The sequence below is a fragment of the Ambystoma mexicanum genome, chromosome 6q (genome assembly GCF_040938575.1).
Source record: "Ambystoma mexicanum isolate Mex_15411 chromosome 6q, UKY_AmexF1_1, whole genome shotgun sequence".
NCBI classification, from domain to species: domain Eukaryota; kingdom Metazoa; phylum Chordata; class Amphibia; order Caudata; family Ambystomatidae; genus Ambystoma; species Ambystoma mexicanum.
Genome location: NC_090937.1, coordinates 852,019,073 through 852,044,875, shown reverse-complemented (window position 1 = coordinate 852,044,875; position 25,803 = coordinate 852,019,073).

The following is a 25,803-nucleotide window of genomic DNA, read 5'->3' as shown; positions in this document are numbered from 1 at the left end:
ATCCCAATTTCCCCCAGCAAACACAGGGAAAAACAGGAACGATTGCAACTTGTCAAAATGGTTTTGAATGTGGCAATGAATGGAACGGTAAAAACACTGAAAATGGATTTAATTCACTAAAATGGTTTCAATACTAGTGGGAGCCGCTTTGTATAGTTTCAGATAAACACTTTCAATGATTATTGAATAACTAGCAGATTGAAAGCTTAATCCTGAGGTCGGATGCAATGTACAGCTGTTTAACATGTGATAGATTTGAGCCAAACGAAAAATTTGCGGAAAACTTTTCCACGTGTGGTAAGCGCGATTGTGGAAAAACTACAAGGAGTTGCAATGTGGGTTTTGTTTCTAGCATGCACGGTGAGGAAGTTATGAAGGTTTTTGTAGAGGTCGGTTATTTTCAGAAAGAGTCATAATTTGTAAAACAAGGATGCACTTTTTACAATTACAAACAAGGCTTCTTATACTAGGGAGTCTACGAAGCCACACACTACACGACAGCACAGCCACTAGTCCAGCAACGCCTCTCTCTGATTTTTGCCCACCGAGACGGTTGTCTTTCTTCAGCAAACATATTAGCGCAAAGATGGTTTTAACACTACTATTACCGAAGGACTATAGGGATGAGAGAAAGATTCAGGTAACACCAAATATTTTCTACAATGCAGTTCTGGATATAAGAGAGCGGGTTTGGATAGGGATGACTTATGGATAATACATATGCTAGAAACAATCCTATGCTATGGATACTCACTACCACTGTTTGGAATGGACCCGTCAGAGATCTGGTCAGGGATACTTTCTGGACTGGAATTCTGCTAGCACACCAGACTGGACTCAAGGGGCTCTGGTTTTGCACTCAGCACGGCACTCTGGACACTGCACGGCGAAATTGGACTGGGTCTGGCGGGTTGGTTCTGGTTCGCTGCTATCTGGTCACAGCTCAGCTCTACTGGGTCGGATCTCTGAATTCTAGCAAGAATTCTTAGCAAGAAAACAGCACAGCTCAGCCAGGCTGTTCTTTTTTTTTTGTTCCCCTTGGAGGTCTGGGGTAAAATCTGGTTTCAGGATTTTAAAAGGCCAAGCCGAGAAGGGTTCAGCTTTGGAAATGAGCCTTTCTGCTTTCAAAGTTCTGGAGTCTGGAATATGGATTTCTCTTGCAAAGTGCTTCACCAGCAATCAGATGGTGGGTGAATATGTGTCTCTAGGTCCTAAGCTATCTCTATTTATGTATTTTCTAAAAGGGTGGGTATGCTGACTTCTACTAGGCACTCCCCCTGGTATTCTATTGGTTAGGGTCTTTCCTCTCCCCTGATTTGAGAAGAGAGTTCTGAGTAGTTTTAAACCTTGACCAGAATGTTCATTTTAACAATACTGTCATTTTACAAATTTTCACAATTTTGCACAGTCCTCTGTCAGTCCTTTTTAAACATATACTTTCTTGTGCTTTAAGAATACACATAACTGACTGTCCCGCCCCCAAAGTTTTGGCGGGTCAAGAGCAATCCCGGCCTCTTTCCCCTGGCAGGAGATTCTGTTGACAGTTGCATCTGCATATCTTTTCAATCAAGGGAGTCTTTTGTCTCTCCCCAGAGCAGCAGAGCAAAATATCCTCCCCTCTTCATTAACACGTGACTGGAAGTGCCTGGCCTTTGATGAGAAGCAGAAGGGTGGTGTGTTTCCCAGTGGGGGAAGCTTCATTGACGTTTTGCTGAATTAGGTTACTTTAAAGTGAATTGTTACATTGTTCTTTGTTGAAATTAAAGTTCCAATTTTTAAAACAGGCAAACATATCTCAATTCCAGTGTTTTTAAACATAGAAATTAAATAGTGGCAACCTATATAGCTTTTGATAGCAAGTCACTTAATTTCAACCATTTGATTTTACTGTACAAGTTTAAGCTTCCAGGGTAATTAAATGACAGCTTTCATACAGGCGGCCGACGGTACTGCACCCATATTTTACAGTTTTCACAGGCAGGCACCTTTTTTTTAAATGTGATATTCTTGTGATGAAATCTGCTTCTCCTGACATTGTGTGCTTATGTGGATTCTTTAAATAAAGTGACGGGTAACACCCAGCAAGGATGTTGGATCTTTTCTGGTGTTTGGAACCATTATTTTGTAATTTTAGCAACCAAGGAAAAACGGATTTCAGGGCACTTCTGGGTTTCTTTGCAATGAAGCACTGCTTTTTATGTAGTTTCCATTTTCACTCTGTGGGCAGCCCAATGGCAGATTTCAGTAGTGTGGTCTCCTGTTCCACTACTGACATAGGCAAAGTAGATTGGCAGCCAACTTTCTGGTTTCACTGCGCAATTCTCAGAGTTTTAGCACGCATAGGGCTTTTTGCAGTCATTTTGTTGGTTCCTGTGCCACCGGCACACAGTGGTGTCGCAGGGCAGAGCTAGTGGGTCAATGCATCCCACAACACCTATCACCATGTATGCAGTGTTTATATCGAAAATGTTATAGTGAAAGACACATATATCGATTATTTTATAACGAAATGCTGAATACCAAATGGTTTTTGGGGTGGGGTAAAGGGTTACATTTTTTTGGGAAATGTTTGGGGTGGGCTTTTAAGGGTGGTAAACGGGGGTTTGGTATAAAGATTTTCATTATAAAATACTTGATATATGTGTCTTTAACTATAAAAATGTTTATATAAAGTCAGGTAACCCTATCATCCCTGTAGTGGTCTGATGGGTTACTCTAGAAAAAGGCCTATTGTACCACAGTCTAAATTAACCAAGAAAAAGAAAAAAGCTGAGAGGGATGGAAAAGTGGGAGTAAGGCTAGGAAAATAGACTGACTGTAAGAAAAACTAATGAAAGGTAGATACTGGCAGAATCAGATTGCAGAATGCTGAAATGGTGCCTTGCTGTGTTTATATATGGTGTGCCTTTTCTCCAACCGTGACCAGAAAGTGTGGTACTTTAATGCACTAAAACAATGAGGTACTTTACTGAAATCTACAAACAAGACATATGGAGGCTATGAAATACAGAGCAATAGTTCAGCTAAACAAATATCACAATTCCTTGAAAATAATGTGGAGCAAAAGCCAAGAAAGCCAAATGACTGGAACCTGTTTCTACATCACTTGGAAAAAAACAGCATGCCAAGAGTTCGTAAATGGAGCACAGCTTATTGACAATGTGGATTTTTATTCTGCAATGTATTTCATTTAAAATGTGAAATAATGTTGAATATAGAAATGATGGGACTATAAATGGAGAGAAGTAGATTTTAAATGTATTAATTGTCCATAATTACATGTTACATTGTTATAATGTATACAGGGAATACATTACTGTTTAATCTGTATGGCAAGGTAGCAGTTCTAATTTAGACTTTGCCAATGCTTGCTGGTTCTTCAGTGAGTCTGATACAAGCACAACTTCTATTCAACACACATGAGAACACATTACTTATACAGGCAGGCATAAGCCCCCAAGGATTAGCTTGGCCGTCTGGTAGACCATACTGGTCTGACTACACCCACTTGGACTAATTGTAAGAGAAATATTTTTAAAAATACATTTAAGTGCAATCTAGTAGAGCCAAACACATCCTACTCTGAGCCAATAAGATCTGAGTGTCTCACATGATGAACATTCCTGTTTTCTATAAGTGGAGCTTCAAAGGCAAATTATGCACTTAAAGTTTCACCTTTGACATAGACCTACCCATTAAATTCTACGATCTGCAGTTAAAAGAAGACTTTACGTAGGGATCTGTCAGTACTTATATTAATCATTAGTGTCACAATGGGCCTCTGAGAGCTACTCACATGATTCCTCATGCTGACACAGATTTTCATATGGCCAGTTGAATGTAAATAAAGTAGACCATTTAAATCAACATTATTTGGTGCATTTAAAAATATTTTTTTCTATAGCTTTACAACACTGAGGCTTTAGAGCAGAAGTGACAACTACCTGAAACCGTGAGAGTCTTTCCTACAAAATGAGATTAAACACAACATATTAATATTGATTCATATTTGATACATTATATAAATATTAATAAATCAGTGAACATTCATTGCACAAACACACTGAATAATCTATACTACATTGATAGTAAAAATCCCTACCAGAAGATATGAAAGAAAATGTGGTGGTTATGAGTCCAAATTGTCCTGATCCACCCCGCCACATGTGCAAAAATGTGATCAACAAATTAAATGAATGGGTGTATTCTCGGATAGTGCAGTCTTTTAAGCCAGCCAATGGGAAGATTTGACAAATAAGAAATTGTGTTGTAAATATTTAAGTTGAAACCCACATGAAGTGGGTAGAGAACTCTGGGAATATGAAGGCTACAGAAAAGAAAACATATGTCCAACTAGATGAGTGTTGAGCTTACTTAAGATCTGGAAATGGGAGAGACCATGGCCCTTGTCCTAGAAGAAGCCTGGAGCAGATGTACCTGAAGGAGACCTGGTTCCCAGAGGTGGATAAAGTGGTGAGCAGGCAGGCCTGGCTGACTGGAGAGAATGCCTGATGGCAGTTAGGGTCTATTCTTGCTCTGTTCAGTTCTGTAAAAGAATTATCCAAAAGTGAGTTAAAAAAGATCCCCAATGCAATTACATATATGTCCTCTATAAACATCTCTCTTCTAAGTCTCTTGAATGCATGGAATTTGCACGGGAAGTCATGAGTGGAACTGATTCTAAACGAATGCATTAGCAATTCAATGTGAAATTCACATTGCTTTCTCACTATTTTCAAACCCAAGATAGATCTGATTTAGTGTGGAACAAATAGCATTTCCCTGCACATACCACACAGTGGGCCTCATCATAAGGTTGCTGGTCCAGTAACAATGGTACCGGTAAGATTGCCGGTACCGTTGTTACCGGACAAGCAAACTACGAGGTCTGCTCACGGGTGCCTTTTCGCCCGCCAGATCTGACCTGGCGCTTGGAACGGCACCCGCGAGCGGTCCATGTCAGATGCACCGGCACCATTTATGAATGGTGCCAGAGCATCCGACCTCCTCATTCCCATTGAGTACAATGGGACTCGAATGGGAATAGGGAATAATAATTACCGGCACCCAGCAATGGGGATTTACCAGGGTCTGCTAGGGCTGGAATGGCACAGTAAGTCCCCATTGCCGGGAGCCGGTAAATTCATGACTCCGGCGGCAGCCGTGCCGGTATTTACTGGCATGGCTACCGCCAGACTCATAATGAGGCCCAGTGTCTCATAAACTACACCCAATTGAACACAAATAAAACATTGTAGAATGTTAGTGTTACATGTATCCTGCTTTCTGAGCACATTTAAAGACAAATGAAAATTTATTTAAAGTGGAACGCAATACCATTTCTGTGTAGGGCGCACCTCCCTTGCAACCAAAGCCACATAACTTGAATCCTGTGTGTTTTAACAGGTTTAGTCAATAAGTGAGACTGCAAACTGAGTCTTAGTTTTCATAGCCTAACAGAGATGTTATAAATCAACACCTGTGGAAGCACAGTCATTTAAAAAGAGCTATTGGAATGCAAGGGAGCTTAGGTGAACACTTCCATTCCCAAAGAGAATGATGCTATTTCAAGTGAACAGTTAGATTTTGTTTGCCATTTCATTTGTGTTGAAGCGAGAGGACCCTCAAATAGATACATCCAAATCATCCAAGGTAATTGGGAGTGGGGTCGTGGTTGCTCTATCAGAAATATCATAATTTTAGGTTGATACATAGGGTACATAATAGGGTACATAAATCAATATTCTGTGAATTCTAAATTGATAGCACAACGACTCTAAACTCAAGCCTGTAGATTTTTATGCAACCCACCATAGCTTGTATTTCATTTACATGCACATTCTAGGAACCCGCAGAACCACATCTACACCTAAGGGGAATACATTCAAATGTTATTCATATTAAGGATGATTTTGATGTAGCTTTTCTCCGAGTCCAGTACTTGTCATTGCTAATGTGGAAAACAAAGTCTTCTGCAGAATCCACAATTCATTAAAAGAAATTCAATTTTATGTATATGCTGTGTAATCACATTTGCTGACAAGCAACACTCAAGGGTAAATATAAATTACTTTGAGCAATTTAGAAATAGATGGCTAGATATCGTTTTGTTTAATTCACATTGTAAAGACTGGCCGGGGGGTATCTGTACTTCTGCCCTCTATAAGGTTGGGACAGAGGCACAGAGCACCCCAGCCACGTCTCTCAATTGGTAATGATAGACGAGCAGCCAGGCTTAAGCTCTCAGGAGGTGATGCAAACTGGTTCTTAAGTAGAGTGATTCCCCAAGACCCCACACAGTAATGTCCACACACTATGTTATGTGATAACACAGTTCTTTACTACCTTACAGATTTACATAAATAAGGTTCCACTGAATGTATACATATAAATAATAGCACTTTGTACTTTGGCAATTCTATTCAAATAATGGCAATATGATATAAACTCTATGTGGTACCACACAATAATTAGATGCATAAAAATATTCACCAACTGCTAACAGTCCTTAAAAAGCATGTGAATTATAAAGCAAGGGGTGACTGCATGGATTAAGGAGGAAAGGCAGGCTTGCTTTAGAACATAGGCAGTATGCTTTCTTTAGACTTAAGTAGTGATACTGTGTGAGGATCCCCCCCACCTGGGCAACCTGTAAAGGAAAGGTCAAGGTGCATTTTTATCTTGTCTATTACAGCCTAGTCTAAATACATTCAATAATGCTATGCTTTTCTTTGTATAGGTTCCACCACCCAGAAGTACCTGCAATGCCACAGGAGAACAGGATCCACAATGAATCAGGGGGATGATTCCTGAGGCTGGAATACGCTCTTCCTAATCACAGTACCTTTGGTTCCTTGGCAGACGAAGTGGTGGAGTTTCTTGGCTTTACGCGATGGGACCCCTGAATGATGGACCCCCTTGCAAGAAAGAGTTGCTGAGATGCAGAGTCCAAGATAAAAGGAGGAAACAGACAGGGTCAATAAGGCAACACTTTTGGTCTTGGCAGTGGTCTCTGCATGTGGGTTGTTACTCCGGCTGTGGATGGTGAAACGTGCTGTGGATTCCGAAAAGGCCTGGCTGAAGATGATAAGACCACTGTGGCCCTTGGATGCCTTTCGGTGGTGACCGGTGAAGTGGCAAATGTAAGTGTTGGGTTTCAGGATTTCGCAGCTTACAGACTTTGAGACCTTTGGTGCTGCAGCCACAGCACGGCCATCTGAAAGGCTTCTGGTGAAATGGACACAACCACTTGTCTGCATTATGGACCCTCACCAAGGATGGATCCTCGGGACATCTTCTTCAGATTTTGGTAGCAGGACATCGACCAGCAGACCTTCCTCTGCACAAAGTGAACAGTGAACTGGGGTCTTCTTCGGCTGCAAAAAATGCTCAGCTGTTGTGGCAAGGATGTCCCTTGATGGATTCTCAAGAGATGTGGAACTTTCGCAGCTCCAGGTGTCAAGCAGCACTATGCCGGTGCAACCCCTCTTCTGGGTGGTAGACAGCAATCTGGCTTAGAGTGGTCAAAAATACTCCTCTGGACCCTGGGTGACACAACTGGACTTCTTTGACACAAGATGAACAAGCACTCCTCTTCTGGAGTCACAAAGACTCCTTCTCGGATGGTAGGCACACAGTACTGGCTTACAGGGTTCTTCTGATGAAGAGTAGCAGGTGCACTATGGTCCCTCGTAGCTTGGGACAAAGTCTCCTATTAAGGTCCTCTCTTGATTCTGTACTTGGCTTAGCTCAGCAGTCTTCGGATTCCTTGAAGAAATGCAGCTGCAGACTCCTTCCTTCGACTGGACCCAGGATTCAAGCTTCATGTTTCAGCTTCAGCTCCTGAACAAATTGGTGATAGGTCCCTAGTTATACACATTGGTTCCCCATTCACTCAGGCTGAGCCAGGCAGTCAATCATTCACGGGTGCGTTCATGCAGGCAGGCAGGCAGCCAATCAGGCTCACGGCTATTCAGGCCGTTCACTTCACCCAGACACCCATAACACAGAATTTGGATTGGAGTAAGCACCCAGCCTTTCAGCACACTACACTGCATTCACTCCAGTTTCAGTCAGGGCTGGCCCAGGCAATGTGCCACACACACCATAACTAGACACCCACAACACAGAATGTGAGTAGACTTGAGACTCCATTCATACAGGCCCCCCCCCCCACGGGTCTACTCACAACACAGAGCCCCTGTGAAGGCTCTAGTCAGTCTGAAATGAGACAGTCCCAGGGCCATCTATGTTATTTCCACCCACCAGTCAGTCAGGAACGAAGAGACAGATTGAGTGCTCCCAAGGACTTTGCGAAACAAGGTGTAAAGGCAATAGAAACCAAGAAGCTACAGTGGCCATCTTGCCTTTCTTCAGGAATACATTGATTCCCATGGCAGAGCTTGGGTGTCCCAATAATGGAGGACACTCAGAGCCACTTCCATGTCAGCATGTAGCTGCTACCAGCCCATACCCTGCTCTGTGGGCAACACACAGATGCCCAAAAACATACATAAGGGTTACAGGGGGGTACACCAACCCATGGGTGCCATAAGGGTATCCCATGGGTGTTCTTCACTGAAAGGAATAATAAAGAGCTGCACTGACAGAGGTCCAGGTCGGACCCCAGTAGCAGAATACATACAGAAAACACACACAGGGAAGTGGTTGGCCAAGGACTAGGAGACCCTGTCCCTCCAAAAGGCATTTCCAGCATCACACACATTATTACTCATGAGTGCGAAAATAGCAGCATTTTATAGACAGGGTCAACTCTGTTCAGTAGACTAGCTTTTAATTACTGTAAATTATTGTGGTCACTTCCCTAGCATAAACTTTGGGAACCACTTTGGTTTTTGATTAATTTCAATAAATTAGAGTTTCAACTCTGAATACAACATGCTTGTTGTCCCAGAATTGTGGTGTGGGTTGTAAACTATGTAGTGTTAAATCAGAGGATGTACCATAGCAGATTTAAAAAAAAAGGTATTCACTATAAATCTGACAGGAATAAAAACTGGAAGGATACAAAGGGGCTGAGGGAGAGGGCAATTATATTAATCGAGGTTCACATGCAGTCATTGGAGGTGGATCGGGTGTAATGCTCATCAGAAGGAGGAACCCTGGAACATCTCATGATAAGACATTTTGTACAGTAATGGCATTTTCTAGTACTTGGAAGGTGGTACTAGTACTAATCATAACACAGTTGTTTGATGGACCCGAGCTGTTCACAATAGTGCCCGAAGTGTGGCACTTTGATTTCCAGCTAACCTTTTTAAGCATCCGGTGCAAGCCCCGGGGAATTTATCTGTGCCTGCCAAGCCAACTATCAGAAGTAGCAGAGCCAAGAAATGGCAATCACCTAACTACCTTTGCTATGGTCACTAATTGCCATGGGATATTTGGGGCTGCAGTAGATCATAGTCAGTACATTGAAAGCTAAGGCTTGCCTTACATTTCAGGAAAATAACAATAATTTTGGAAGAGAAGACCGCTATGGTACCATTATCTTGAACAGCTGTTATGTGTTGGGTGTGGAGTGAGTATGTTTGATAGTGCTTGAGACGCGACCATTTATCAATCTACCCCAATGCAACTGATTGCAGCATAGCACACACCTTTCATGGGTGTGACTTGACAGTACTACATTTTGGTTATGTAATGTTGTTATGTTATGGTATGAGTTTCTTATACTGCACCATTCACTACCCTAGTGATCAAATAGTGCCAAGGCTTGTCTAGATAGTCATTGTGCCCTCGCCACGGGTATCCACACCTTGGTCTGTGACTGAAAATAAAATGGTGTTTTAAGAGAGTAAAGAGTTGGGGAGAAAGGTTAAATGACATACAATATTTGTACAGTGAAGAAAGGGAATGTTGGGTAAGGATGGAGCTTTTTATATTACGGGGGCCTGCAGATTTAGTGTTGAACCATCAAAGCACAGCCCCGATCAGAAAAAGGCAAATCATAATGCCGCTGCAAGCAAGTGCAAACCTGTGGTGGCATTTCCTAGTACTTACAGGACATTTTTCAAAATGGGTCAGCACGTGGGTGCGTGATTGGTTTGGGATGTGCTCCATCGTATCCTTGATGCATGCCAGCCGAGGTGTTCTAATAAATTGATAGAGCCCAGAAAACTGAATCTGACATTGCCAACTGGCAGTTAGAAGTGACGCAGCCTAGAGTGGACTGTGTACAGGGTGAATGAGATGGACACACAGGGGAAGAGAGATCTGATACGAGGGGGGTCCCTCAGAGTGCCATACTTGCATGGCCACATACTGAAGGGCAGGTGCAGTGGGGGGTATATATTACCTTGTGTTAAGATTATATATTGAACCCACCACCACTGTAATGTACATACTGTGCCAGGGATAGTCAGGACAATAATGTTTTGTTTCCCCGTCCAGGTAAACCAGACCTTTGTCTTTGGAGGAAGGAAAAAGTTGAGGCTGAGGGGAAAAGCAGGAGTAAGGATAAGAAAACACACAGGCTAACATTTAGGTACACTTCGTAAACCTTCTCAGCCATATCGCTCTCCTTATCTCTGCTCCATGTGTCGTTTTCTCCGTCGTCTTGAAAGATGCTGGTTCAAGAACAACTCTATGGCGGATTTCTATTTGTACTTTACCTATGATGCTCTTTATGATGACTGTTTGCTCTCTGCTAAACGCCTATATTTTTCTAATCTCCTACATACTCATTCCACCCACCCTAGGCGCTTGTTTCAAATTCTTTCTCGTCTTCTATCCCCTCCCACTCCTTATTTTTCTGCTAGTTCTACTCTTTCAGCCTCTGACTTCGCTCAATTTTTCTTATCTAAAGTAGCTTCCCTTTGTTCTGACATTGAAGATTCTATCTCACCCATATCTACAACTTCTTTCACTCCAGCTTCCTCTGTCTCTATTTCCTGTTTTCAACCTATATCTAATGCTGAGACATCTCTTGTATTGGCTAAAGCTCACCCCACTGCTTCAACCACCGACCGAATTCCTTCTGCAATCATTCTTAAAGTCTACCCCTCTTGGGTATCTTATCTCACTTCTTTGTTTAATATCTGTCTCTGAACCTCAACTTTTCCCTCATAATTTAAGGATGCCTCCACCTTCCCAATTTTAAAGAAATCTACTGCCGACTCATTACTAGTCTCACATTTTCATCCTATCTCCCTGATACCCTACCTCTCAAAACTACTTGCACAGTGATTTACCCTCAAGTCTCTGCTTTTGTTGCTATTTTTTCTATCCTTCCACAATTCCAGTCAGGTTTTCACCCTTGTCACTCTACCGAAACTGCTCTTCTATCTGTTTTGAATTCACTACTCACTGCGCGTTATTCTAAACATTCATCCCTTCATATTCACTTGGACTTGTCTGTTGCGTTCGACACCATTGACCACTCCCTTCTATTGGCGTCCCTTTCCTCCTTTGGTTTCACTGGTTCGATCCTTTCCTGCTTTCAATCATAGCTGTCTCAAAGAACCTCCTCTGTACCAGGGGCTGGCAAATCATCTAATTCCCTCTCACTCAACCATGGCGATCCGCAAGCGTCCGCTCTGGGCCCTTTTCTGTTTTCTCTGTACACTTCCTCTCTTGCTGCCGTTATTTCTTCCTTTGGGCTCTCGCACCACTTGTATGCTGATGATACTCAGCCTTTTCTTTCCTTTTCTTCTTTTTCCTCTGAGATTCACCACACTCTTTCTGATTGTCTTTGGGCCATTAAATCTTGGATATCTTTTTACTATCTCACACTGAACGCTGTGAAATAATTGGTTCCCTTTTCCTCTGCTAATACTCTTCCCCCTTCTCTCCATCCATCCTATATTTCCTTCCCTCATCTCGGCTTCCAATCTCTCGTGCAGCTTGCAATCTGGGGCTCTATCATGACTCTAGTCTATCCTTCTCTCACTACCTTTCTCTAACATTGCGTGCTTGCCATTTTCACAATATCCGTAAAGCTCGCTCATTTCTTACCTTTCAAGCTTTATAACCAATCGTTTCTTCCTTGATTTTCTCCTGACTCTTCTACTGCTCCTTTGCTCTCTTTGGGTTTCCAACCTCTCGTCTTGCCCCCCTAAAATATGTCTTTAACTCATCTATCTGTCTCTTTTGTCTTCTTTCCTTCCAAGACTCTATCTCATCTTCTCTCGCTACTCTTGGCTGGTTATCTTTTCACTCTCAATTCAAATAAAAAATGTCATTCCTCGTCTCGAAATCTCTCTGTGGACTTGCTCCTGACTATCCTTCGGTCTTTTTAGGTCTTGTATCTTTCTATACCCCCCTCTTGTTCTCTCCACACCTCTTCCCAGTTACTCTTGGTGGCACCTCACCCTCCATGTGCTCAATCTCACTTTCGTACCTTCACTCTTTTTGCTCCTCTACACTGGAACACCCTTCCTTACTCTCTTTGTTCGAGTTTCCGTCTATTCCCTATTCCATAAGTCATTGAAGTTTCTCCAACATGCTTGATTGATTGTTATTATTTATGTTTACCCATTTTATGGTACCCTTTCTGTTCTCTGTGCAGCGCCTTTGCTTGAGGCGCTATATAAAATATAAATAAATACAAAATACAAAAGGGTTGAGGTGGAGGGAATGTGATTTTAGCAGTAGTGGCGCATGTGTGGTCGTTGGCAGAGGATCAGACGGAATGCTGATCAGGACTAGGGAAAATAGAACATCTCATGATAACGGGCATTTTCCAGTGATGGCAGTTTCTAGCTCTTGGAAAGTGGCACTAGAATTAGCTAGAACATCATTTTGCGAGGATCCCGAGATGTGCCCGGTCGTGCCCATGAAGAGGCTTGATTGCCAGTCACCGTTTTGCCACTCCTGTGGGAATTAATCTAGGCCAAGTCCTCCAGCTGTCAGAAGTGACAGAGCCAACCGTTGGCCGTGTAAACAATACACGTTTCTTTTAACGTGCCCCTAGAACTTAATAATATCCATTACATAAGAATTATTGTTTTTCTTGTACTGTGTCCTGCAATACTGCATGTAATGAACTGCATTTTAAAATGCTTTTTATAAATATTGCACTTTTATTAATGTATTTATCGCGATACAACTGAAGGCTGTGTTGATAAATATTTCCCAGTGTCACGGTTTCTGATGGTGTTATACGTTTCTTCTTGAATGAAACACGGACACAAAACATTAGACATTTTGAGCAGTTCTCAGATGTCACCACAAGAGGGACCCCATTGCATTGTTTTCCAAATCAGCTGAAAGGAGGCTCGTTTTTTGCAGCCTAATGATCGGGTAGCTTACATCTCTAGTGATCGCATAGTGTACATCGAAGGCGATTGTTTGATAACACAAAGAACACAAATTATTTGCGTATTTTGATGGCAAGGTATTGCATATAGCAATATTCTAAATGTTGGCGATAATCTGCTCAGAATTTGACTCGTGCTTTCAGAAGGAACTGTGAGCAGGTTTTGCCATTTTAGTCTTGGCGTGAGATTGGTTTGTGTTGTTTAGTTTTTTTCTTGCGTTGATGATTTGTTTTCTCCCTGTCATATATGTTATTTTTACACTATATCACTATGTTACTGTCCCTGGGCACCATTATGGTCAGAAGGGTCAAGTATGTTCTCTTTCCTGTCTCCCTCTGTCTGCAGCTCCGTTCCCCTCAAATTAATTTTTAGGCTAGATCTGTATTTTGTAGGAAATTGAAGACTGACTATTTGCTACTCCCTTATGTTCCCCTCTCTATCATCTGGGCTTCCTACCAAGTTGTGGTGTCAGAGTGCTCAACAAATACAATAAAGAGAAATAGAAAATAGGAGGAAAAAGGTGAGAAAATGGAAAACAGACATACAGAAAAGAGAGTAGGGGCAGTGAGGGCAGGCAGGCACAACCTAAAGAGGCAGGAACAAAGGATGGGCATGGAGAATTAAAAAAAAAAACATAGGGATATTTACCGTTCAGATAATAGGGAAGGAACGGTGAACAGAAAGAGGAGGCAGGAGGGAACCTAAAGGGAGGTAAAATGAGTTAAATACGGAACATATCCGACCATAAGGATATTTATCCAACAGAAAATAGGTTTGGTAGGGCTTGGTAGCCAGAGGGAAGTGACAGACAACTAAAAATCAGGGGAAAGGTGGGAAAATGGAGAACAAACAGATGTATGCAAACGAGTATTGGATGGTGCGGGCAGTGGCGTCGCCAGGAATGAAATTTAGGAGGGGCACAGAGGGGGCCAAAGACAAAAGTAGGGGGGGCACAGACAAATGTAAGGGGAGTACATGGTCACTGCTCGTCTTAGGCGGGGGGGCACAAGGGGAGGCACATGGTTTCACAGGGGGGGACCTGGCCCCCCCACCGGCCCTCCCCAGCGACGCCACTGGGGGCGGCTAGTGTGAGGAAGGCATGGTATTGCAAGAAGAGAATGCCACAATATGAACAGTTTTGAAAATCTTTATTTTTGGTAAAAGGGAAGGAGAAACTCCTATCTGGCCCTCAACCTAAGATGGGAGCTCGCTCTACCATCAAAAGAAAAAAGAAAACAGTCCTGGTCAGTCGTGTCACAAAATTATAATCAGCTAAACTAATAAACGTAATGCCTGCCCTCACTCTAATACAAAAATGTGTATAGGTAAATGTGCTTTTCAAAGGCAAATCAATGTGGAACAAAAATTTCAGAATGGCAAGTGTATGTGTGGGTTTGTTTCCCCTTCCCCACGTTATATGGTACATGGGTTTAAAGTGGAACACTGGCATTTGGACGCACTCTGTCTGGTGAACACTTCAGCAGCTGGTTCTGTCTTTCAAAGTCTCTTTGTAATGCAGACAATGTATCTCAATAGTTCAGCAATGGCTCCCCACACTCGGGCTCCAGCCAACAAAGTCTCTTTTCATCACTCACTTTCTCAGGGTTCCCTTCCCCTATGGTTTTGCTAGCATTTTGTGAAGACTTTCCTTGGTCGGGCTCGAGTCTTCCTGTTTACACATCCAAGTTCGTAGAACATTTCACCTAGTCCTTTGACTGGGCTTTCATCCTGGCCTGACCACTCGGTTACTCTGTATCCTTATCTATTCCTTTTGTATATGTTGTTTAATCTTTACTTGCATTTCATTTTCATTATGTGCAGACTTCAGCTTCTGACAGGATTGTTGCAAGCACTCCACGACACAAACCAGGATTTCATCCTCTCACTTGACTCACCGGTTGCGAAGGGAGGCTTGCTACTTTTGCAGCTTTTCAACTGAAGTCAAGGCCGTGGCGCTCTCAATCTGCTGGTACCTCCACATCTCCGCAGTTCACCCGGGAGGGCAGCTGTCAGCCTTGTGAGCCAGGATACAATAGTCCCTTTCCAACTCGGCTGGTTCTCCTAACCTTCTTGGCCTCTTGGAGTTCTTGTGTTCTGGCAAATATGGGGCTTTCGCTTGCAGCCTCTCTCCCCTGGTTGTATGACTTCTCGCTCCCCTTCGCCTGGTCAGCTACCTCTCTGGATGAGCAGCTCCTTTATGCCTTTTTCCTGGCTCAATAGGTACAGTTCGCACTTCCACAGGTCTCCCTTGGCCGGGTCTTGGACAGGCCTTTCACGTTAGTTCAGTATTCACAGAAGGCCTCCCACAGATGGGCTCAAGCCTTTTGCTCAAAAGGTTCACAGATCACAGATCTCCCCCAGCCAGACTCAAACCTGTTTAGGCCTCCCTGAGCTGGGCTCGGGCCTTTTGCTCCAAAGTTTTACAGATCTCCCTCAGCTGGGTTCATACCTGTTTAGGCCTCCCTCAGCCGGGTTTGGGCTTTTAGCTCACAGTTTCTCAAAGTAAATAGTTTTGGACTTCCAGTCCCAGAATGCATCTGCCTCTATTTTGCACCTACTTTGTTTGGTCCCCAAAATGGCATTCTCACGGTTTAGGAGCAGCAGGAGCAAAGGAAATGTTTACCTGGGGTCAGGGTCTTACCACCTTCCCTCCAGAGGCCAGGAGAGGAAATCAGATGTGGGTGCTGCCAGGCAGCCCCAGCTGCCCTTGGGTTTGGTTTCCTGGAGGCACAGCTTCTTCTCCACACTGCAGCCTCCCCTATACACTCAGGCTCAGTGTCTGGGTAGTTCTCCTTCCTCCAGGCCTTCCAGGTTCCTTCCAGGTTCCTTCCAGGTTCCTTCCAGCTCCACTGGTCTCTCTCTGGCTTCTCTGCACCCTTCTACATCCCCAAATCGCTCAGTGTGTGTCCCAGTGCTCCACCTTTTATACTGGTTGGGAGGAGTACTAAGAGTCAGGTGTGAGCAATTGTCCAGCCCTGCCTGACTCTGCCTGACCTTGTTAATGGGACAAGATGGAGACCGCCCATAGGTGATGGTTTTGAGAAACAGCAGTGGGGAAGAATTATGGGAATTGTAGTTGGGAAGGAATGTATCACAATCATGGGGGCTCTTATCAGGGTGAAGGAGTGAATATACAAGGTGGTTTTATTTTCCTTTTGTGTTTCTTTCTTGTTGTTATAGAATTATTCTAGGGTTTGATGGGATTTGATTGACAGTATCCCATAACGACTGAGGGGGTGTTGGGTAGGGAAGTGTCAGAAAGGGGGAAATACCATGTCTTGCCCATTGGCGTAGCTCCCATAATCTCCAAGGGTCCCCTTCCCAGGTGATCCTCCATCGCTTGTCCACCCCCAGGGCTGGGATCCCAGTGCGAGGGCCCTTCCCTGGCCACCTTAGTCAGGGATCCCTGGAAACAGTCTCAGAGAAACGTCTGCAGCAGGTAGAGGTAGGAGGGATAAACCTGAAGAGGAGGAGAAATTGCATTTACCCGTTGGATCACCACACTAGCTAGCATCAACAAGTTTGTTCATACAAAACTATGTCTATAGTTTGACAAATGTAGATGTGTGGGTGCTGTAGTCAGAAGTCATTTACAAGAAAAGCTGAGAGAAAATCTGAGTATCCTATTGTGAACACACATATGTTACACTTGGCACGCAACTCATAGCAGGGAATATGTAATTGCAAGCCTTGTTTACTTTGTGAATTGCAATGGGGAACCAAATGGCAAAGTATAAACTCATTCTCATCATCTTCAGAAATGTACATGGACTTGCCTAACCCTACTTATCAGCCCATCTCAGTCCATACTCTCCCCCTCGTGCGCTACGGTCATCCTCGGCTCACCTCCTTGCCACTTCTCATACCCGTAGTGCTCCGTTGTCCCTCTCTCCTTGCTCCTTTGTTATGAAATGATCGCCCTCTCCCACTCTGCACTACCCCTACACTATCACTATTTAAACCCAGCCTCCTAGCTCTCCACCTTTCCGAAGAACCACTTACATAGCATTCTATGCCACCACACATCCCTATTCTCTTCTCCCCCTACCTCTCCATGACAACCCCACAGCACATATCCCTCACGCCATCCTCCACTATCCCATTCCTATATCATGCTCTACTGTCCTCATCCTTGGTTCATGTTTCTCCCACCCCTGCATAATTTGGTCTTATGTCCATATCTTCTCACCCATTGTTTAAGACACTGGTCCTCCACTCTGTAAATCAATGTTGAAAACGAAATGTTGTAAGCATTTTTGTGCCGAACATGCATTGCTTTCCCTGTAATTTCCATAAATAAATAAAGTAATATTGTTAAGAGCAGGGTAAAAGTTTCCATGTTAATTGATAAATAAGACATGAATCCTCTGTCTGTATTTTGACATGCCTTCAGTGTACAAAATGTACATGTATGTCTCTCCCTCAGAATTTTGAAATTCCCATTTATAGTAGTAGTGTCACCCTCTTGTTCACCAACTGCTGTTGCATGGTGTGTGTATAATCTGATGCAGAGATTAACATGATATGATATGGCATTTATAACGCGCCTATACACAAGTGTTTCAAGGTGCTATTGATTTCTTGAATGTCTGTTCTATTTCGAACAGATAACAAATGATATTCAGGGCATGTAATCATATGGACCACAATACTTTATTTACAGGTAAATAAAAACGTTATTGCTAAGGAGTGTGCCCTGGGGTTTTGTTGTGTGACTTGGCACTTGGTTTTTGACAATCCATTGTTTTTCCTATGGCTTCGTTTTCTGAAGTATAGCTGTGGAATCCTGGTAAAATGATTCTCAGCCTTTCATATTCTTGCGGCATGGGTTGGAGATTCCTAGCAAAGCAGCTGGGGTTGGTATGTGACTACAAAAGGGAACAGAATGGGCAACATAACTGGGTGAATGCCTAATCACCCACATTTCTGAAAATTCATTCAGATTGATCTTTGCCAAAATGACTTTAAGGTTTGGGTGGGGTGGTTTGTTTTGCTTAAGTCACCCCGAGTGGGACAGGTATGCCCAGACATGGGTCCCATGCTTGCTGGGCCTAGAGACCCAAGCTACTCCTCACTGAAGAGGCCCAACAAGGCTGAAATATGTTTGGGCATGCTTGTGGTCTCATGCAGAAGGGATGTAACCAAGCCGTTCAGGTTGGACTGCCCTTTTGGGGAGGGACCAAGCCTGATTCGCATATGATCTTTCCCCTTTTGTAATGGTTTGGCAGGCGAAGAACGATGGTCTGGAGGGTTGCCCAGAGTGATGGCAGAGGTTAGGATTAATTCCAAACCTTCTAGCCCTCACCTCCTTTGTTTTGCTTAAGTGACCCTGAGTGGGACGGGTATGCCCAGACGTGGGTCCCGTGCCTGCTGGGACTAGAGAGCCAAGCTACTCCTCGCTGATTAGGCCCAACAAGGCCGAAACATGTTTGGGGATGCTTGTGGTCTAATGCCGAAGGGATGTGACCAAGCAGTTTGGGCTGGACTGCCTCTTTTGGGGTGGGACCAAGCTTGATTTGCATATGGTCTTTCCCCTTTTGTAATAGCTTGGCAGGCGAAGAACAATGGTCTGGAGGGTTGCCCCAAGCAATGCCAGAGGTAAGGATTAATTCCAAACCTTCCAGCCATCACCACCTTTGTTTTGTGCGAGCCTGGCTTCACAGGTTATACAAGGCATGCACTGTTGGGGGTTTGTGATCAGTCTTGTAGGCAGAGGAAGGAGGTTGATAGGGTTATTGAGAGATAGGTAGACCATTCTTAAAGGATTTAGTTGCGGGACAGGTAGAACTATTATAATATGATAGGGATTTCCATTTTTTCAAACATCCCAGAGTTTGTTGGAGGCTGGCAGGAGATTTTCATTCATGGGCTGTAACTGAGTGCACTCTATATTTGTGAGCCCTAAACAGGAGAGAATCCCAGTAATCACCTTAGTGCATGTAGTGTTTATTGTCAGTGTCTAGGGGCTTGGAAATCCCAGAGTTGTTTCGACTAGGAGATTACTATTCGGTGGTTGTAATTGAGATTGGGCCCTTTTTGTAATTTCTAATGAGGAGAAAATGCTAGTGATGTTTAGATGTCAGAGATGGTTGGAGCTGAGAGATTGCGTCAAGTGACTATAACTGATTTTCCAAAACATGTGCCATCTTTTTATGACTGCTAGGGAAGAGATCATTCCAGTGACCTGGTATGATATTTGTCATTTGTTGTCAGTACCCACTAGAGAGGAGAAAATCCCAGGGTTGCTTGGAAGCAGGCGATTACTGTTCAGTGGCTGTAATTGCGTGTGACATCTTTTTGCGACTGTTAATGCTGATGGAATACTATGGAGGATAAGGCTCCAGAGTGGTTTGGATATATGAGTTAATATTAATGGTATGTAACTGAGCATGCAAAACGCCTGCCATCTTTTGTGGCCACGAGAGAGGAGAAAATCCCAGTGACCACCTTGTATGACATAAGGGGGTTGTCCTAGAATTGGTTGGAGGCAGGAGACTACCATTGAGTGGCTGAAACTGTGTGCCATGTTTTTATGACCCATTGGGGGAGAGGATCCTAATGAACACTTTGTAAGGCATACACACTTGTTGTCAATAAGTCCTGCGTAGGAGGAAATCCCAGTGTTGCTTGGAGGCAGTTGATTACATCCATTAGCTGTAGCTAAGTGTCCAAGATGCATGCTGCCTCCTGCCACACCTCATGCCTTTCACATGCCTCCTTGTGCTTCACCTGAGCCCCACATTCTTGTGTTTCGCCTTCTGTGCCCCCTATCCTCCTGCACCACTTGAGTTCCACTTGCTGCCCTTCCTCTGGATTATTCTTCCTTCTCTACACCCTTGTGTTCCACCTCTTGCTGCTTTGCCTCCTCTGGTCCCATACTCACCACATCATATTGTACTTGCTGTCGGCACGCCTGATCCCCATAACCTCCTGTTTTTTTATCCTCATCCACTTCTTCATGTTCCACCTCTTGCTGAGGCTCCATCTCTTACCCCTACATCGTTCCCTTCTCTTGACCCTCATCCGCCACATTGTTTCTCTTCACCCGTTGCCCTTCAGTGGCTACCAACAACTCCTCCTACAACTGTAGCCACCATCCCCTCCATCAGACACCCTGCCATTGCGCCCCCCTTTTGCCATATCAAATGAGAGACCTCTCCCAATGACTCCATGTATTTGCGAGCCTCACTCGTTTGTTTCGTTTCTGCCTCATTTAATCACAGTTTCTGTCCATCGTTTGGCATCCCTCTATCGTGTCCCAAAATATGGTAACTCAAAAGTAACTGGAAGTGGGGGAGGGGGGACTACGAGTAGCAATTTCAGTTGGGTTATATTGTATGTAAATATGTGCTCTATAAAGCGCTTTGGATTAAGGCGCTATATGAATAACACATCATTATCAATATCATTATCATTAAGAGAAAAGATGTCACAAAGGTGTCCACAAAGAGTTTTGTAAAGGATGTCTTTTTTTTTTTGCTTTTTGGTAGAGTGGGCAAAATAAGGGAAAAGGTTTCAAAAAGGTTTTTACAAAGTTTGTCCTGAGGGTATTCACAAAGTGTTTCTGAAAGAGATTCACAAAGGGAGAATGCCAATGTAAGGGACATAAAGCCAGCAAAAAGTAAAACAAATAAAAATAATCAGTTGCCTGAGAGATACAAAAAAGGTCTAAATTCTGAAAGGACACGCTTCCATGCTCTCTCCTATTTTGGATCAGCCCTGCTCCTACCTCTAACAGGCAAGCACAGCCGAACTTATAGAGAAAAAGGAAGTGCCCTGAGTAACGTATGTGGCCTCACTTCAGATCTAGCCGTTCCAGGGGTCTGATTGTACTGCTGAGTGTACAGAGAGGTCCAGCGGTCCTCAGTGGCCTTTTGAACTCAAAACCACATGTCAAATTTCCGCAAAGGTATTAGAAGGATTTCGCCAGAGCTCATAAATTAACTGAATATGAATTTTAGGATTTCGTCTGCACCACGAGATCACTGAGGTGCGAGGTTGACCCTGCTTATTCAAAAAGGTTGCTTCTTGGAATGCACCCCCTTTCTCTGATAATCGCTTTTGGTGAGGTGCAGATACAATTTCAGGGTATCCTCAAATGTGGACGTTTGTCTGTTGGTCCTTAAAACTCTGTATTAAAAGATACGTTCATGTAATGTATTGTTTGGCTACAAATGGCGTCATGATAAATGTGTTTAGCGTGGACGCTGTAAGTGTGTTAATAAATGGGCTCATGTACATACAATTTAGTATGTTTCGAGAATTCCACATTTTCTATTCTGCTGAAGCATGACTGTGCTGCAACATTTACCACACAACCCCATCAGTCAGTAATCGCTTTTCTAGTGCAGGGCATAACAGAAAATAGGAGGATTGCAGCCATGAACGGAAATTTGAAAAAACAGAGTCAAAGAATAACCTTTCAACTGAAAATGTTGTTGATGCATTTGTTAAAGTGAGCAGGTTCAAACCGAGATGAAGGATTCCTCTCTCATGCCCAATTCTGAAGTCCCCCCAACCATTTGCCAATCTCCACTAAAACTGGGAAAAGAGGCATAACTCCCCCTTTCAATGCCAAGGTAATTTCAAACCCGTTCATCAACAACACTGGCAACACCTCCTGAGCGGGATAGGTGCGAGCAGTAGGCAAACTAGGCAGCTGCCTTAGGGTACTGTCCAGCAAGGATGCTAAAGAGCTGATTTATCCCTCTGCTTTCATGAATTACAAAGAGATGTAAACCAATCTGATTTAAAGTAGCTGCATAGTATCCCCCTGCAATTAGGAGGTGCGCTTCTGCAAATAACAGTGCTCAAATTTGTAAGAGTCTCTAAAATAGGAGCAGAAGTAGTAGTATTGCGTATTGACACATATTTTTGAGCAGCATAGTTAATGGTCTGGCTCAAATAAAACCATGGAGGCCAAGCAGGAAGAAATGTTGAAAAAACAACATGGTCAGAACCAAATCACTCATAGTAGGTAAGTCAAGAGTCATAGTAGAACCATCCTGGAACTTCTAGTGGCAGAGCATGGGCAAGATAAAGTAGGCCTTGTAGGCAGGAGCAGGAGGGAGATGGGTTGGGTGTAAGGACCTCATGCAAATTCAGCAACAATGAGATTAAGTGCTTCATCCACATAATCTCACAACAGGTCAAAGTGTGCAGTGTTTGCAGGTCATTTAATCTGAAACATTTTCATTAGCATGAACAACCTGATAGATAAACAACCTGATAGATATAACTTCTTAAGCAAAGCTGGAACGGATGGCTTTGAATACTGACCGCATAAGTGATTTGTTGCAGCATTTGCTAAGAAATGTAATGCATATGTATTCATGCAACTTTAAAATGATTTCATGAACATATAGACCTCAGTTTGGGCACACACAGTATTTGAAAGTTAAAATGATGTGTATCTGGGTGAACTCACAGCTGTAAGCAGTATCTAGTATTTCTTGAAAAGTTAGAAAAGATGGCTAACTAATTTGTATTTTTTTTCCTGCCAACGTTTAAAACAATACCAAACTGTACTCCCCAAGCATTGCTGTCTTTGCCAGTGTATTTATATACAGTTCAAGTTATAAGTTACTCCTATCATCTGTTCCGTGACTCTTGATTGCTCCCCCCTCTTTTGCTCTGCGTTCCACCCCCCTTCCTGCCTCCTTCCCTTCCCCCTCCTCACTTCCATCCTCTTCTACTACCTTCCTACTCCCACCTTCTGTATTCTCCCTCCTCTCAGACTTCCCCCTCCTAGCACTTACTCCTATTATCTGTTCCGTGACTCTTGATAGCAGTTTGTCTGTCTCCCCTCCTCCCCCCTTGTTCTCTCCCCCCCCTGCTTTTCAAATTTGTCACCGACATTTTTGCTCAGTAGCGTGCCTTGTTCTCCTTCCACCTCCGTCCCCTTGCCCCCCCTCCCACCCCACCTCTTGTTACCACCTGCACTGCGTAAATTGTCGTCAGACATAGTAATGTTACTGCTTGCTTTGTTCTCCTGCCTATCCATTACCTCTTGCCTTACTTGTTGTATGCACTTGCACTATCAGAAATGTCGACAGGCCTATTATGATAGTTATTTTTCACATTCTGTATTGTTTCAAGGACCTTTTGCTGAATGTGGCTGTATTTTCCTATGTCCCCTCCCTCCTTGAAGCGCTATGAAACACATTGTGTATAGGCGCTATATAAATAAACTATCATATCATATCATATCATAAATCCAAAATATCCATGCTGGCTGAGAAATTGTGTATGTTGAGGGTAAATGCAAAACACTCAACCTGTCAAAGTTGTATGTGGGTTTTCTGATGATCAAATACGGGTGAAATATTTAAAATATAGGGAACAGAATTAAACAAAGTGAACATTTTGGCAGGTCATGCTAGCAATTTCATGATGGAAAAAATGTCTGACCCTCCAAATGAATGTCACTTAAATGTAGGGATGGAGCAACTAATAATCCACTAGGGGGCTATTGAACACATAGGATGCTGATGGAACTTTGTCTGCAGTGAATATGTACTCGAAAGGGCCACATATACTCCTGCCAAGATGCACTGCACTGCAGTCTTATGATTTTCTGCCTGGCTGTCCCCTCCCACCTCCTTGGACATCCCGAGATTGGCTAGTGGGCATACTGGGCAGAGTTGGGAGTGGAGGCTTTCTGCAGTAGGCAATGTGCCTGATTTTGTTGTGCGTGTGTATGTGTGTGTGTGTCTGTGTTTGTGTGTGAGTGTGTGTTACGCAGGCCAGGAACAGCTGTGCTTACCACCCCATCTTATTCACCTAGCCCTTCAACACCACACATGTAAGTAAGATAATGAGTTATATTTATTATTTAATTGTTTTGTGTATATGGTATAAATGGAGGTCGAGTCCTCCTATCCAGCCAACCACTGGGAGCCAGCAGGTGATGAGAGTCCCCTCCAAATGCCCTCTGTTGAGGCCTGCAGTCTTTTCCCGTGTCTGGACCTGTCCGGGCCTGGCCACCGTGGCCACCATTTTCTCGCTTTCATCAATTTTAGACCTCGCCTATGGAGCTAATGGAGGATTGCCAGCTGCAGTGACTTGCGTGACCACCCTTCTATACTGCCTCATGGGCTATCAAGGGTGAGACTCCTTTTAGGTACCCCTTACCCCTTACTATGACTTCTATGTCCAAAGTAGCCCCATGCCTGTGGTACGGCTTTCCTGGACCTGGTCGATGCCATACTACCCTGCTATTCCTCATACCATGTCCACCCTACCTTCCCACACAATTTTACCAGACTTGCTAAATATCAGCAGATTTCAGTCTGCTACCACCTATAGAGAATCTTCACTGCATACATAATACTCAGTATCAGGCTGAATTTGCTTTACTATCCTTGACTGATATACTGACTTTGCCTGTATCTTACCTGACTCTGCCTTGACGCTGTAGCTTGAATTTGCAAGTAACATACGTCACTTTTGATACTTAGCCACTTAATTGTGACTCTGCAATCTTGCGCTGCATGCATTACCGGCTTGTACTTTATATTTTATATCTTAAAATATCCTTGCTTTTGTTCGTTACCTGCCATATAATCCCTGACTTTTAACATCGTACTCTGCACTTGTGTTTTGCCTTGTAACTACCAGATTATGCCTTGCGCTGCTTATGTAACCTGCCTCAACCTGATTATGACTCCTGGCTGAGCCCTACCTGATTTGACTCTTGCCTCGTACCGCTTTGTAAGATGCTCGGCACCTACCTGATCTGACATTTGCTCTGTGCGGGATATGTAGCTGCCTTCTACATACCTTATTGTGACATTTGCCTCGTGCTGTATATATATGCTTCCTGGTGCCTTTTGTATTTCAATCTAGCCTTGCACGATATACGTAGGCTGCATGGCATCTTCCTGATTATGACCTTTTAGCATGCCTAACGTGCTTGAATCCTACCTGACCTGACCTGACCTGAAGCCTATTGTTGATTATTGTAAAGACCGGAGGGGGGTATCTGTACTTCTGCCCTTTATATGGTTGGGACAAAGGAACAGAGTTCCCCAGCCAAGGTTTTCTATATGTTAGCTTGGACAAGCAACCAATGCTTAAGCACTTAGGAGGTGATGCAGACAGCTTCTAAACTTCAGTGAGTCTTCAAGTCCCACAAAGGAATGTCCACACACTGTTAGGTGATAACACAGCTTCTTTATATAAAATACGGTTCTGTAATACATGTAAATATACATAATAACTGCACTCAGGCAGTTCAATTCAAATAATGACAAATCTATAGACTCTATGTGGTACCACACAATACATAAATTCAGTAATAAATGCACAATCTGCAGACAGTTTTAAATATGCATGTGGATTCTTAAGTGAGGTGTAACAGCATAGATTAGGGAAGAAAGGCAGGTTAGTTATGAATGGTTGCAGAATTATTTCTTTAGACTAGATAAATAATTCTGTCTGAAGATCCTCCACCTGGGCAACTTGTAATGGAAAAGTTAGGGAGTAAATTATCTTGTTTTTTACAGCCCAGTCCAAAAATGTT